Here is a 12169-nt window from a genome sequence, read left to right on the forward strand (position 1 = left end):
GAAAGGCACTGCTGGGAACCCCTGGGAAACTCCTCATGGCCCATCTATGTTAAGAGAATAAGAAGCTTTGTCCCTCTTAGGTTTTGCGAAGGGGGCCCTGCAAATTAAACTGACGAAAGACAGATGAACAGGATACAGATTTTCTTGATGCTGCTATTTTAATTTTGGTGTGTCTCCAAGAGTCTCCCAGGAAAGGAAGGGAAATACAAGGAAGCACTTGGGTACCCTGAGAGCTAGAAGCCATGTTAGCAGACAGTGATGTGTTTGTGGAAGTGTGAACGACGAGGGAAGAGGGTTGGGGCTTCTAGGGGCAGTGATGGTGGGTAGGCAAATATACGCGGGGAAAGTAAGGGAAGGTGGGGTGATTCCAGCAGATTCTAAGGGCACCCTCTCCAGGATGGGCCATTCCACCGGAGCCGGAGGAGACAGGTCACAAAAGGAAGCCATGCCCAGCTCCTAGGTTGAATGGGGGACGCGAGGAAACCTCTCTGCACCTCTGCCTCCTGGTTGCCTTCAGCTCAAAATACTCTTCCTGCCAATGTGGGGCATCCTGACCATCTGTGTCCACCCTCAAGAACTCTGGCGCCCAGCGTGGCTGATGTCCCCTGTGCACTGGTGTGTTGGCTCATGTCCTGCTGGCCAGGACCACTGGCTGTGCCTTCACATCCGTGCAGGAGGGAGCTGTCGGCTCACGGAGGAATGGGAATGCCCTGTTCTGTGGCCCCAGCTTGGGTTTTCTTGTGAGAAGGGAATGCAGATGTCTGTTGGGTCGAAGCTGCCCTTTGGTCAGTTGGTCTTCTTGCCCTTTCTGGATGGGGTCCACTGGACACTGGGTCATGTCAGATGGACTCATCAGACACTTTGTGTGGGAAGGAAGTTCCTTCCTTGTGATATGAAACCCACGTGTTTCTCATACCTCATTTTTGTTTTCTTTGATTTTTACTTATTTTGATTTTTTCAGCCACCATGTTTAAATTAAATGTGGTTGAGTTGGTAAGGCCGCCCCCGAGGCTCCTCACATCAGTGCCCCATGCTGCCACCCTGCCGGCTTTGTCTCCCTGAGCTATCTGTGATGATGCTGAGAGTCCTGGACGGTGTGAGAGCCAGGCACATCCTCGCCCGGCGTAGTCCTGGGTCTGCGTCCCTGCCCGTCCGTCTGCACGGGGCCTGCACATGCAGTCTTGGACGCTCCGACTTACAATATGCTTCAACATCTGCTGCCAAAGCCAGCCTCCGACTGTCTCTGTTCTTAAGATCTTCCAGGGCCATGTTTGCATGTTTATTTCTATGCAAATGCTGAGTCATCTGGTCTAGTTAAAAACACACACAACACAAAACCAAAACACACTGCTGGCTCCTTCATGGGGACCGTGTGCAAGGTGCAGCCTGAGCGAGCGAGGGGCTCTGGCTCCAGGGTGCCTCTGCACGGCTTCTGGTCCTGCTTCCTCTCGCCCTGCTAACCTTCACGGAGGCTTTGTGTCCTCATGTTGGTACAAGAGGTCTCCTAAACAAAGGACCTGGAGGCTCACCCTTTGCTCTCTGCCCTTGCACGATTCACTGCCGTGTGTGTGTGTGTGTGTGTGTGTGTGTGTGTGCAGTGTGCATCTGGGTATGTGCAGATATGCAAGTGTGCACATGTGTGCATGCTTGTGTGGGTGTGTGTTCATGTGTATTGGGCATGTGTGTGTAAACACATATGTGTAAGGGACGTGTGTTCTTGAGTGCATGTGTGTCAGGGGCCCAGTGTGTGTGAGCTCAGGTGGATGTGTGTGTCAGGGCCCAACCCTATGCCTCACCTTGAGGGGCTACAGAAGAGCCGAGAGTCCAGGGAGAGGTTCTCTGTGCCCCTCCTCTGCTCAGAGCAGACCCTTCCAAGGGCTGAGCCCTGAGGCTCCTTGGGGGAGGAGACCCTGGCAGGTGGAGCAGCCACTGAAGAGAAGCCAAGTGGACCTGTGGCCCAGTCATTCCCCTACTCACTGTCCCATGGAAGTCTTTACCCTCTCCTCCCTGAAGTGACACAGAGCCCCCCGTTAACTGGGGACGTGACTCGGAGATGGAATGTGTGCTCAGCGTGCATGAGGCCCTGAGTTCTGCACCACACACCCACAGGAAGCCCTGATTCTGTTTCTCTGAGCCCATTTTGTGAGCTCCCGAGCAGACCAGTGAAGAAGCTCTCTCCTCTGGCGAACCTGCCTGTGGACAGCAGTCCCTGTTTTTCCTGTGTTCTCTCCTTCATCTGGATTTTAACGTCTGTTATGACCCTTTCCTCTCTCCCTCCAGGGCCAGTTTCTCATTATCATTCTTATTTTGTGTAGCCCTCATTTTCTTTTCTTGTTTAGATTTGCTAATGCTTTCTCTGTTTTGTTGTTTCATTTTATTTTAATTCTAAGAATCAGCTTTTGGATTTATTTACTGATCCTATCATTTTCTGTTTCCCAGATCATGGCTCCTGAAGTCCTGCTAAGTCCTCCCCTGGCTTAGCTGAGTGGTATTTTACGGATCTTGAGTTCACTGTCCACCTTGGCTGTGTCTGCCCTCTTGCTCACCAACAGGTGGCAAGGCTGGGGTTTCCCGGGGCTCTGTCTCCACTGTACCCAGTCCCTCGGAGGATACTGGGAGTTGGTGCTTCGTGGGTGAGATAGTGAAAGGTGAGTGGGGTCTGGCCCTGGCCATGCCCACAGAAGAGCAGGTGCCCCTGGGGGAGAAGAAGGCCCTCTGCTCAATCGTCTTTGCACACCACGTCTCTAGCTGCTTGAGGCGGTGTCAGGGGTCTGAGCAAGGAGTCACGTGAGGCTCATCTTCCCAGAGAGGCAGGCAGTTACCTTGAGAATCAGTGTGCACTTGGCCATGTCCACGCTTGGGTCTCCTTCCTGAATGGCACTGTCCTCACCGCTGCTGGCCAGTGCTCCATAAAGAGAAGATATGTGGTAGGAAGTGATAAGCGTTAGAAGTGAGGCTTTCTGGTCACCATGTGGATTCGGTGTCTGGCCGGGTTGCACTGTGAGCCACATCTTCTCTTCTGCACTTAGGCAGCTTCCTCTGAGGCACAAGCAGGGTGTGCAGTTGCCCACGGGTGCTTGGGATGCTTGGGGACCCCCACGCTGGGGTGGCAGCATGGACTGTGCTGTCGGGGCTGTGCTTTCCCCCAGGGAGCATCCCTCCCGTTCTCACACATCTGGGTGTGTGCTGTTGGCACATCCAGCTCTGGTGCACAGGGACTTGTGGCCTGAGACCTCCACAGGGGCACCCTGTCCTTAGTCCATGTCCCTCCGTCTGTGCGGTGCTTTCTTCCTGGCATGCAGCCAACCCAGCAATGAGAGCACAGCCCTGCACCCTCTTCTCTCCTGCTCTGTACTCTGGTCTGCTCACAAGCAGTGAAATGGGGTCTCAGGGTCACACTCTGAAGAGTCCTGACAATGCACTGAGACTCAGCCCTCCTGGGATGCCGTGGCCTGTTGCCCTGTGGTGGCCCCGGGTCCATCCCCAGAGGCACTGCCTGACTCTGCTGTATGGTGCTGGAACTGCCTGCAAGGCAGCAACAGCTACTGAAGTACTATTTTGCCTAAATCACACCACCCAAGTCACATGGGCGCTGGGCAGCACCTCAGAGCCTGGCAGCTCTGGAGCATGAAATCCGGCCCCACTCTGCTCCTCTCCTGACTAAATCCTCAGCATGGCACCCGTTCTGCCTGCACCTGGTCTGTCAGCAAGGCTTTGGTGTGGCCACTTTGCTTTTTGTCTGTTTGTTATCTTGCAAATTTAAACAAGGGCTTGATGTGGACAGAGGGGACACACACTGAAAGTCCAGCCTGGACTCCCATGTCGGGTTGGGTTGCCTGGGTGCCCTTGCAATGAGACCATGGAGGAGCTGTGAGAGGACCTCATGGCCTCCTGGAGCAGAGTGGATCCCCTCAGCATGGTCACACAGGTAGGGCCCCAGTTCCTCACACTGTGCCCTGGCTGCTCCCTGGGCTGGACTTCCCGGGAACACTGCTTCTCAGGCCTGGGCCTTGGACGAAGGAGCCCCGCGTGGCTTGGCTTCAGCCTTCAGCCCCGGGGCTGCAGACACCCCAGGGACTTCTGACTGCACCACAGAGAGGACTTGTAGGACTCCAAAGAAGTGTTGGAGGTCATCACTCACATGCTCGGTGGCGGTGGCTGGCAGGTGCCATGGAGAGCTGCCCACAGCCACAGCAGGGGAGCGTGTGGGCTGGGCTGCAGGCCCACTGTGTGCAGATCTGCTCCAAGAGGTGTGAGCTCGCTCCCTGACAACCAAGGTCTCTGCTCAGAGTCTCTCCCCAGGATTGGAAAGAAGGGGAGTGACACTTCCCTCGCTGCCTCGCTCCTCACCACACTCTCTGGCGGCCTTCTGGCTGGCCTGCAGCTTTCCCGTTGTGAGGGGTGGTCACTCAGATACAGGCCAGTCTCTGGAGCATGGAAGTTGGAAGCCACAAGCCACGTGGATGGGGGGGCTGAACACTGTTGGAATAGAGGGTGTGCTGGCTTTGTCCCCATCCCCAGAGTGGACTGAGGGAGGGGGCCCAGTGTGCCTGCAGACAGTGGCGGACAGGAGGCTGGTGTCCCCCATGGCTTGTCCAGTGAGGCCTACTATGGGTTGCAGACAGGTTTGGGGGACTAGCTGCGGGGCCTTCAGCCCAGGGTTGCCCCAGCTCTCCTGACTGATCTGCAGTTACTGAACCGTCCTCGAGCTGATTTTGTCATCTTGAATTTTGGAAGCTTCATCATGCCCTGGTTTTCACATCCTCAGTGTGGAACTGTGTGCAGCCTCGTCTGAGAAGAGTCAGTTCCGTCTCCCTTTCCCAGTTCTCATTTTGTGCATTAGATTTTCTGAAAAGAACTTTTTTCTTCCAGTCAATTATCTGCAGTTTAGAAAATCCACTCTGGGTTTTTCTTTTACTTAAATAAGAGCTCAGACAACCAGTGCAGGCAGAGTCTGTGGTCACAAGACAGCAAAATCAGAGTTTGAAAGCCCAACCCGAAACGGAGGCACAGCTACTGGAGAGACGCCTGTGCCTTGACTCTCAGGCTCAAGACGAAGCCAAACCTTAAATATCACACTCAGATATCTAACCGAGCACCCAGTAAGAAGAAAGCTGGCTCATGTCACTGCCACAGAGCCGCGGGAGGGTACCTCAGCCACCCATCCACACACGTCTCAGAGAAGAGCAGCCTTAACTGAGATGAGCACAAGGAGGGACAGAGCAGCCCTAAGGGGGAGAGGCAGGAAGGGGGAGACCGTGCCCCACACTCGGGGAGCAGACCCACGGCTGAGCAGGCGGAAGGCGCCAACGCACACCCAGAGATGAAGACACGCGGCATGCGCTCTACGTGAAGCGCCCCGGGGCTGCGCCTTCCTCGCCCTCGGGTTGCAGCATGCCAGTCTCCATAGCACACCTGGGGACAGCCCAGGAGCCGTCTACGCACCCAGAAAACCAGCCCAGTTTCACAGGGAAAATGTGAGAGATGTTGGAAGACAGGGAGACCCAGCCTGGGAAAAGGAGAGCTTTGGCTCAACTTGAGGAGGGGTAGGGTGGAAATGAAAACACAAGCCCACCTGCTGCGTGAATATCTTAAATAAAACCTTAGCGGGCGACAGCAGCAGCACAGAAAACTGCAGTGTGCCATCGGAGTCCACCATTCAACACCCAAGTCTGCTATTCTCATTCAGCTCACTACTGGCTCAGAGGGAAAAACAGAATCACCCCAGAGGTACTGAAAGGGCATTTGATCAAATCCAGCAGCCTGCCTTGATCCAAGACTCTGAGTAAATGAGGGGCACATGGGCACAAGAGCCCGCTTCATGGCACCATTGTGCCCTGCGAGTCAGGAGGGGGCCACGCTCCACCAAACCTGATGCCATTTGAAGCAGGAGGGGTCAGATGAACCCCGGGAGAGAGTGTTGAGCTGCCCAGGTAGGATGCCCTAGAGGGTGCTCTGGACACCTGGGAGCACTGATCCAAAGCAGAGCACCTGGCAGGCCAGGCACCAGGTGAACTGTGCGATTGTATCAAGGCCCATGACAGGAGAGATGAGAATTGTCTCCACCTAGAAAGGCGCAGATGAGAGCCCAGATAGGAGCCCATGAGCGGGCAGGAGAGAGATTCCCAAATAAACTTTACGTGTTCTGAAGCTTTACGTGTTCCTCCTAATGCCTATTAGGAGGCTGGAGAATACAGAAATACCCATGTTTTGGGGTAGAAGACTCAATGCTGTGAGGTGACTGTCCTCCCTCAGGGCCTGTGCACTGGTGGACCTGGGAGGACCATGTGAGGCAGCTCAGGTGTGTGAGAAAAGGAAAGTTCATCCTCTGGTTTGAGAAATGAATACCTGTGAATCTGTGAATGTCTGCAGCAGGAGCGAGGACAGATGGACCCCAGCTGACAGCAGCCCAGGGCGACAGCCAGCAGCCCATCACCAGGTTGCGTCCTGCAGCCGGCAAGGCCAGACCCGGATGACGAGGACTGCACTGCACTCCTATACCCAGTCCATCCGGGAGAAATCAACAAGCTGCAGAGAAAGGCACTTGAGTCTAGAACCTTCCAGCAGAATTCAGGACTGCAAATACCTCTCATGGGCGAGACCGTAGCATGGACACAGAGCCCAGGGAGGCAGCGTTGGCCCCAGTGACCTCGAAGATCTCCTCCTCCTGCCAACCAGCAGAGGGAGCAGTCCAGGGCCAGCACAGCCAAAGCACCGGCTTCCTCATAGGCTCCGGCACATCAGTAAGGAAAGCTGGTCAGTGGTGACCATGGAGAAGCGGGTCAGCTGGGTGTTCCTGGAACCCAGGAGGTGTAGGTCAGAGGCTGGGGGCTGGGCTTCCACCAGGGTGAGGATGATGCCTTCTCCCACGTCTCCCAACGCACGTCCTGAGGCAAGTGAGGCCAGCTCTGGGGCCGGCCAGAGTCCTCATCCTCACACTGACTGGGCCTGGTGGGCACTGGCCCTGGACAACTCCTTGCGATTCTCACTACAGTGTGTGAGCTGACACTGCTAGACCAGCTCTGTTCCCTAAAGGAGCTGGTTTTCTGTCTCACTGTGAGGTTTTGGCACAGCTATTCCTCAGCTGGCAGCCGAGGAGCACCCGGGTCTGGTCATCCCTGACCAGAGATGTGGGCAGGCTGGCTTCCAGGGCAGGGCCTGGGTTCAGGACTGGGTGGAGCCCTTCTCAGTGCAGCTGCTGCCCAGAGGGCAGCTACTGCCTCCGGAAAGCCGGGCTGGGGCAGGCGAGGGCTGCGCAGTGCAGGCAGGGCAACTCCCCGTGCTTGGTTGGGCAGGGGTAGGTCTTCACTGGTGTGTGTCCAGCCCAGCAGCACCAGGTGCCACGGCTAGCCCCCTCAGGTATGCCTGAGGCTCCAGCTTGTGGCAAGGCCCAGTTGAGAGCTCTGTGGAGGCCCCCTTAAAGAAGCAGCCACCTTTCCACCCTGCACATCTGAGAAGTCACCTCCTACCTCCTCACCTCCTCCCTCAGGTGCCATGGCAGGAACATACCTTTAGGAAATGGGTGTGTTGGGGTGAAGGGCCAAGGTCTGGGTGCAGAGCCCATGGGGACCCTTCAGGGTCGAACAGCCATCCCAAGAATGTTGTGTTGGCATAGTCAGGGGCAGCCCATGGGTCCAGGTCAGCCAGCCCGTGGGGCCCTGTCCCAGCCAGAGCTGTAGTTCACAGGCCATTCCCAAGGGAGTTGTGATATGGATGCCCCAAGTGGCCACCTCGCTGCAGTCCAGTTTGTCTAAATGGAGGATAGGGACTTGCGTCCTCAAATAAGTTTCTACAGAGTGATGGGTGTGGCTGGGCCAGGCCTGGGCTTCCCCAGAGATCTGATCCCCTGGGTCCTGGGGCCCAGGACCCACCTGGGACAGGGCTATCACATCTGCAGATGCTGGTTGGGGAGGTGCCTCAGCCTGCAGAAGGCCCTCTACTGCCAAGGGGAGGTCACCCCATCTCCCCCACACTGTGGCTCCTGGATGCTTCCTACAGCCAGGAGCTGGCCCACAAGCAGGGCACAGCTGCATGTATGCAGAGAGCAGGGGCACGGGCAGGCAGAACCCCAACTCAAGGGCTCAGGACCTCCATGTGACAGTGGGGCCACAGATCCAGCTGGCTCCTGTCCTCTTTTACATCCATGATGAGAAGCTCAGGCCACCAGGGCTGAGTTTCTTCACCCATGAATCAGGGACCCCACACGAGTCCAGGGCTGTGGCTGGGGGCCCCACCTAGGTGGAGAGCTCTCAGCTCTGACTTTGAGCTCTGACCATAGGCTGCCTGTGTGGTGTTCATCGCTCTTAAGAACTGGCCTTGACAGCCTCCTGGCCACTGCCCTTCTGGCATTCAAGAAGAAAGAGTCCTCACCTCTATCCAACCTCTGCATCCACTCTGGGGAGTCAAGGGCCCTCCTACTTCAAGGTACCCTTTTCTTGTATCTCCCCCCTCTTGGAACAGCCTGGTTGTTGAGGACACCTCCTATTGTTTTCTGAGCACCAAGACCAGCAGGCAGCTGTTGAAATGCAGGTTCAGCCGGCTGTGCCAGGACACATGGATCTGAGAGGAAAATGCCACAATGCTACCCAACAAAATCGGAGACTGTTGAGCAGTTGGTGGTGATGGGCGGCGCTGGGCTCTGCCCTCCTGGGCTCCCCCACGCCCCCCTTTCTAGACAAGGGAAATGGCCCAGAGGACCCGGTGCTCACCCCTGAGCCCCAGCACAACCTCGTGCCCTGAGGGCTCTGTCGGTGCGTCTCCCCGACTCCCTGCCCACTTGGCCTCTTACTCACAAGGAAGACCCATGTCTGGCCAAGGCTGGTAAGGTGGTGAGGTTGTTAGACTTGCACAGAGCTTGTGTGTAGACTTCTGGGTACTCCAGGGGGTGATGACCAGCTGTGGGGTGGATACCATGGAGCCCTGCAAGCCCCGTGGGGGGCCGGACCATACCTCCTGCAGATCTTTGGCCACATGGTGGTATGCGTGGTGTGGCCAGGGTGGCCGTGGTGACCTCTGGGCAGATCTGGAGCTGTCCCCTGGTCCTCTTGTCACTGAGGTGGACAAGCAGGCTGGTGACAGGGCTAGGGACCTCTCAGGGTGTTGCAGCACACCTGCAGGAGGGTCGGGAGAGCAGACATGGCCCTTGTTCCCTGAAAGCACCTACTTTAGCACTGGCCACGGTGTCTCCTGCTGGGCCCACCTGGCCCGCAGAGGGGCCTGCACCCCTTCCCTGTACCCTGTGCTCCCCTTTGACCTGAATGCCCCTGTGAGGGGTAGGTTGACACTGCATGGACATGACTTGGGTCCTGCTGCAGCCGGCCCATCAGCCTAGTGCTGCCTCCCCTCGCTGCTTGGCTGGATGCAGCTCTTGGTGGGTTCTGTTTCTGGAGAGCTGCTGGTCACAGGTCTCCTTTCTGGCTGACCTCTCTATCAGGCTTCTGAAAAGGGTGACTGGTCTTCTCGTCCAGTAGACTTGGGTCAGTCAACTTCAGGGTGGGAGTTTTCACTTAGGAGACCCTACAGTGCAGGGAACTTTGTCCCCCTCACTGGGGAGCTGCCTCTTAGTCAGAGGATCAACTTTGTGTTCCCTCAGGGCCAGGCCTGGCCACGCTATGTCAGGGGAAAATGGCCACTTCTTATGTCACCATTTGAGCAGCAGCCCTGGCTGGTGGTGTGGTCAGGAGAGGCCACACGCTGAGCATGCTGACCCAAGCCCCAGAGGGACCAGGCACAGCAGCTGGGCAGACCCCGTGTGCCAGGTTGTGTGGGCGGAGGGACATGGCAGAGGCTCTGCTCGCTTTACATGGGAGCATTCTGGGCTCTCCCGCCTCCAGCTGCCTCTGGCCCACGGGGTAGACCCCTCCTGGGCACCAACCTGCTACACCTTCAGGTCAGCTGGCCCAGGCGTGACTTGTAGTCCTCTGGGACATTTCCTCAAAATTGTGCAAAGCCATGGGTCTGCTGGTGGCACTGAGGCCCCCTTCTGATCTGCAGGGACAGGCCTGCCACACCCCCCTGATGTGAGGCTGTGCATGAAGAAGGATGTGGACAGCATGTGCTTAGAGGGCAGGAGCTGGGTCTGTCACCTGACTGTCACCTGCCTGGGTTCTGTACTCCTTTTACTCAGAGAAGGCATTTGGGGCTCCTGCTGTAGGAGAGGGCCCTCTGCAAAGCCAGAGGCCCAAGGGAGGAGCCCCCAGCCCAGTCCAGTGGCTCCTTATGAAAGGCCCTAGGGCCAGATGTCCCACATGCAGGGACACCCCAGACGGAGCCCAGAGGGTCCCTTCGAGGGAGAGGGCCCACCTGCAGTCAAGAAGGGGGTGGGGTGGCAGCAGCAGGCACCTGGCCCGGATTTGCTCAGAGAGGGAGGAAAAGGCACTTGCTACTGCCTACAGAGCCCCAGCTTTTATTTTTAAGCTCTTTGAAAGGTGGAAAAGATGACATCACCAGTGTGTCAGAGCAGCAGGAATGCTGGACTGAAGTCACTAAAAGGCAGACAGAGGACAAAGGTTCTGCACAGACCAAAGCCACTGCCTCTGGGTGCCCTGGGGACCCCCATACACCTGTCCTGAAGGCCTCTCACCTCCTCCTGAGGATGTGGGGCTGGTGGGAGCAGGGGAGTGGGGGGGGGCTTCCCTGTGCAGCCCCACTGGAAGGTCTCCCAGCAACAGCAGAGCTGGGGCAGGCTCACTGGCCAGTGTCCTCTGAGAGGAGCTGTCCTCTGGAAGCCAGGGAAGTGTGGCATGAATACGAAGATCTCTTCAACGAGCTGGAAGAAGAAAGCAGCTCCTGTGTTAATTTTAAACAAGGGGCATCAAGAGCATCACAGGAGGGTGGCCCCAGCCAGCCCCGGTTCCCTGATGGCCTTATTGTTGAAATCTAAGGGAACCTTCTATTATTCGCTGAAATATTCATAGCAGTATGAAAAATTAACCATTAGTAATTTGTTTTGTATTCATTATTTATTAAGCTTATTTTTCTTTTGGTGAGGAGTTTCCAGTCTTTTCCAAGAAAAAAAATGGGCAAGAATTACAGCCCTTCCTTGTATTTTGAGCTATGGAAATTAAAATTTGAATGATCTCCGTGTCCAAAAAGAAAACCAAAGAAAAAAAGTGTTTATAAAGCAGATAGATGGAAAATGAGAAATGAAGGAACTTTTTGTTGTTTGTTTTATAAATGTGAATTTTGTTCAGATACCTCTCCAAAGTTCATTCTGAGCCTGATTGGCCCCTGGGTAGTCACCTCCCCTGCATGGTGGATGCCCGGGCTTGCTCATGGTCATTCCTTCCTCTTGCTCCGTGCCAGTGTCCAGGGTCACAGGGAACAGCCCTGATAGGTGCAGAGAGAGGCAGCCTGCTCCTGCAAGGGAGTGAGAGGCCTGGGTACAAGTGGTCCCAGGCAACCCTGCCCTGCCAGCTCCCTCCCTCCAAGATGCACCAGAGCATCAGGAGGAGGAGGAGGAGTGGCCATGGGGACCGTGGGAAGAGAGGGTAAAACAACACAGAGTGATTCTCTCAGGATAAGGGGCTAGGAGTCTGGAAGCAAGGAGCTTGCAGGGCTGTAGGAGCAGGTCCTTCCTCAGTCACCAGCCTCTGGGGCTGCAGTCTCCTTGGCTTGCGGATGAATCATCTGAACTCTGCCTCTCCCGGCTTGGCTTTTCCCTGGATGTCCCTTTGGGTCTCAGATCTCTTCCCCCAGTCTCACGAGGACCCCATCTTCACACTTAGGGCCTACCCTAAATCCAGAGTGATCTCACCTGGAGACCCTCAATCTCATTATGTCTGCAAAGATCCTCTTTCCAAATTGGCCCCGTTGGATGGGCGTGGGGCCCGGACTGGGCTTGTCTTACAGAATTCCCTCTGCACCTCGGACACAGGGGCAGGTTGCTGGGTACTCAGTCCCAGCTTGTTCCAAGATTCTGGTAAGGAAGAGACTGGTCAGAATGCAAACGAGAGGCTGCCTTGTGAACAGGTTCCCAGGACATCCCCGGTTCAGGTTGGGAAAGGAAAGGCCTGTGGGCCAGCGTCCTGTGAGGTTCTGGTTCTGTTATGGAAATCACACTCAGCAAGAGAGCAAGACCACTGAGAGGGTCGGAGACCCAGATGAGCCAGTGCTCTGAAATTCCACATCATTTTTTAAGCCTTTCTGGGGCCACACAGCCCAGGGACCA

The sequence above is a fragment of the Urocitellus parryii genome, chromosome 5, assembly GCF_045843805.1.
Source record: "Urocitellus parryii isolate mUroPar1 chromosome 5, mUroPar1.hap1, whole genome shotgun sequence".
NCBI lineage: Eukaryota > Metazoa > Chordata > Mammalia > Rodentia > Sciuridae > Urocitellus > Urocitellus parryii.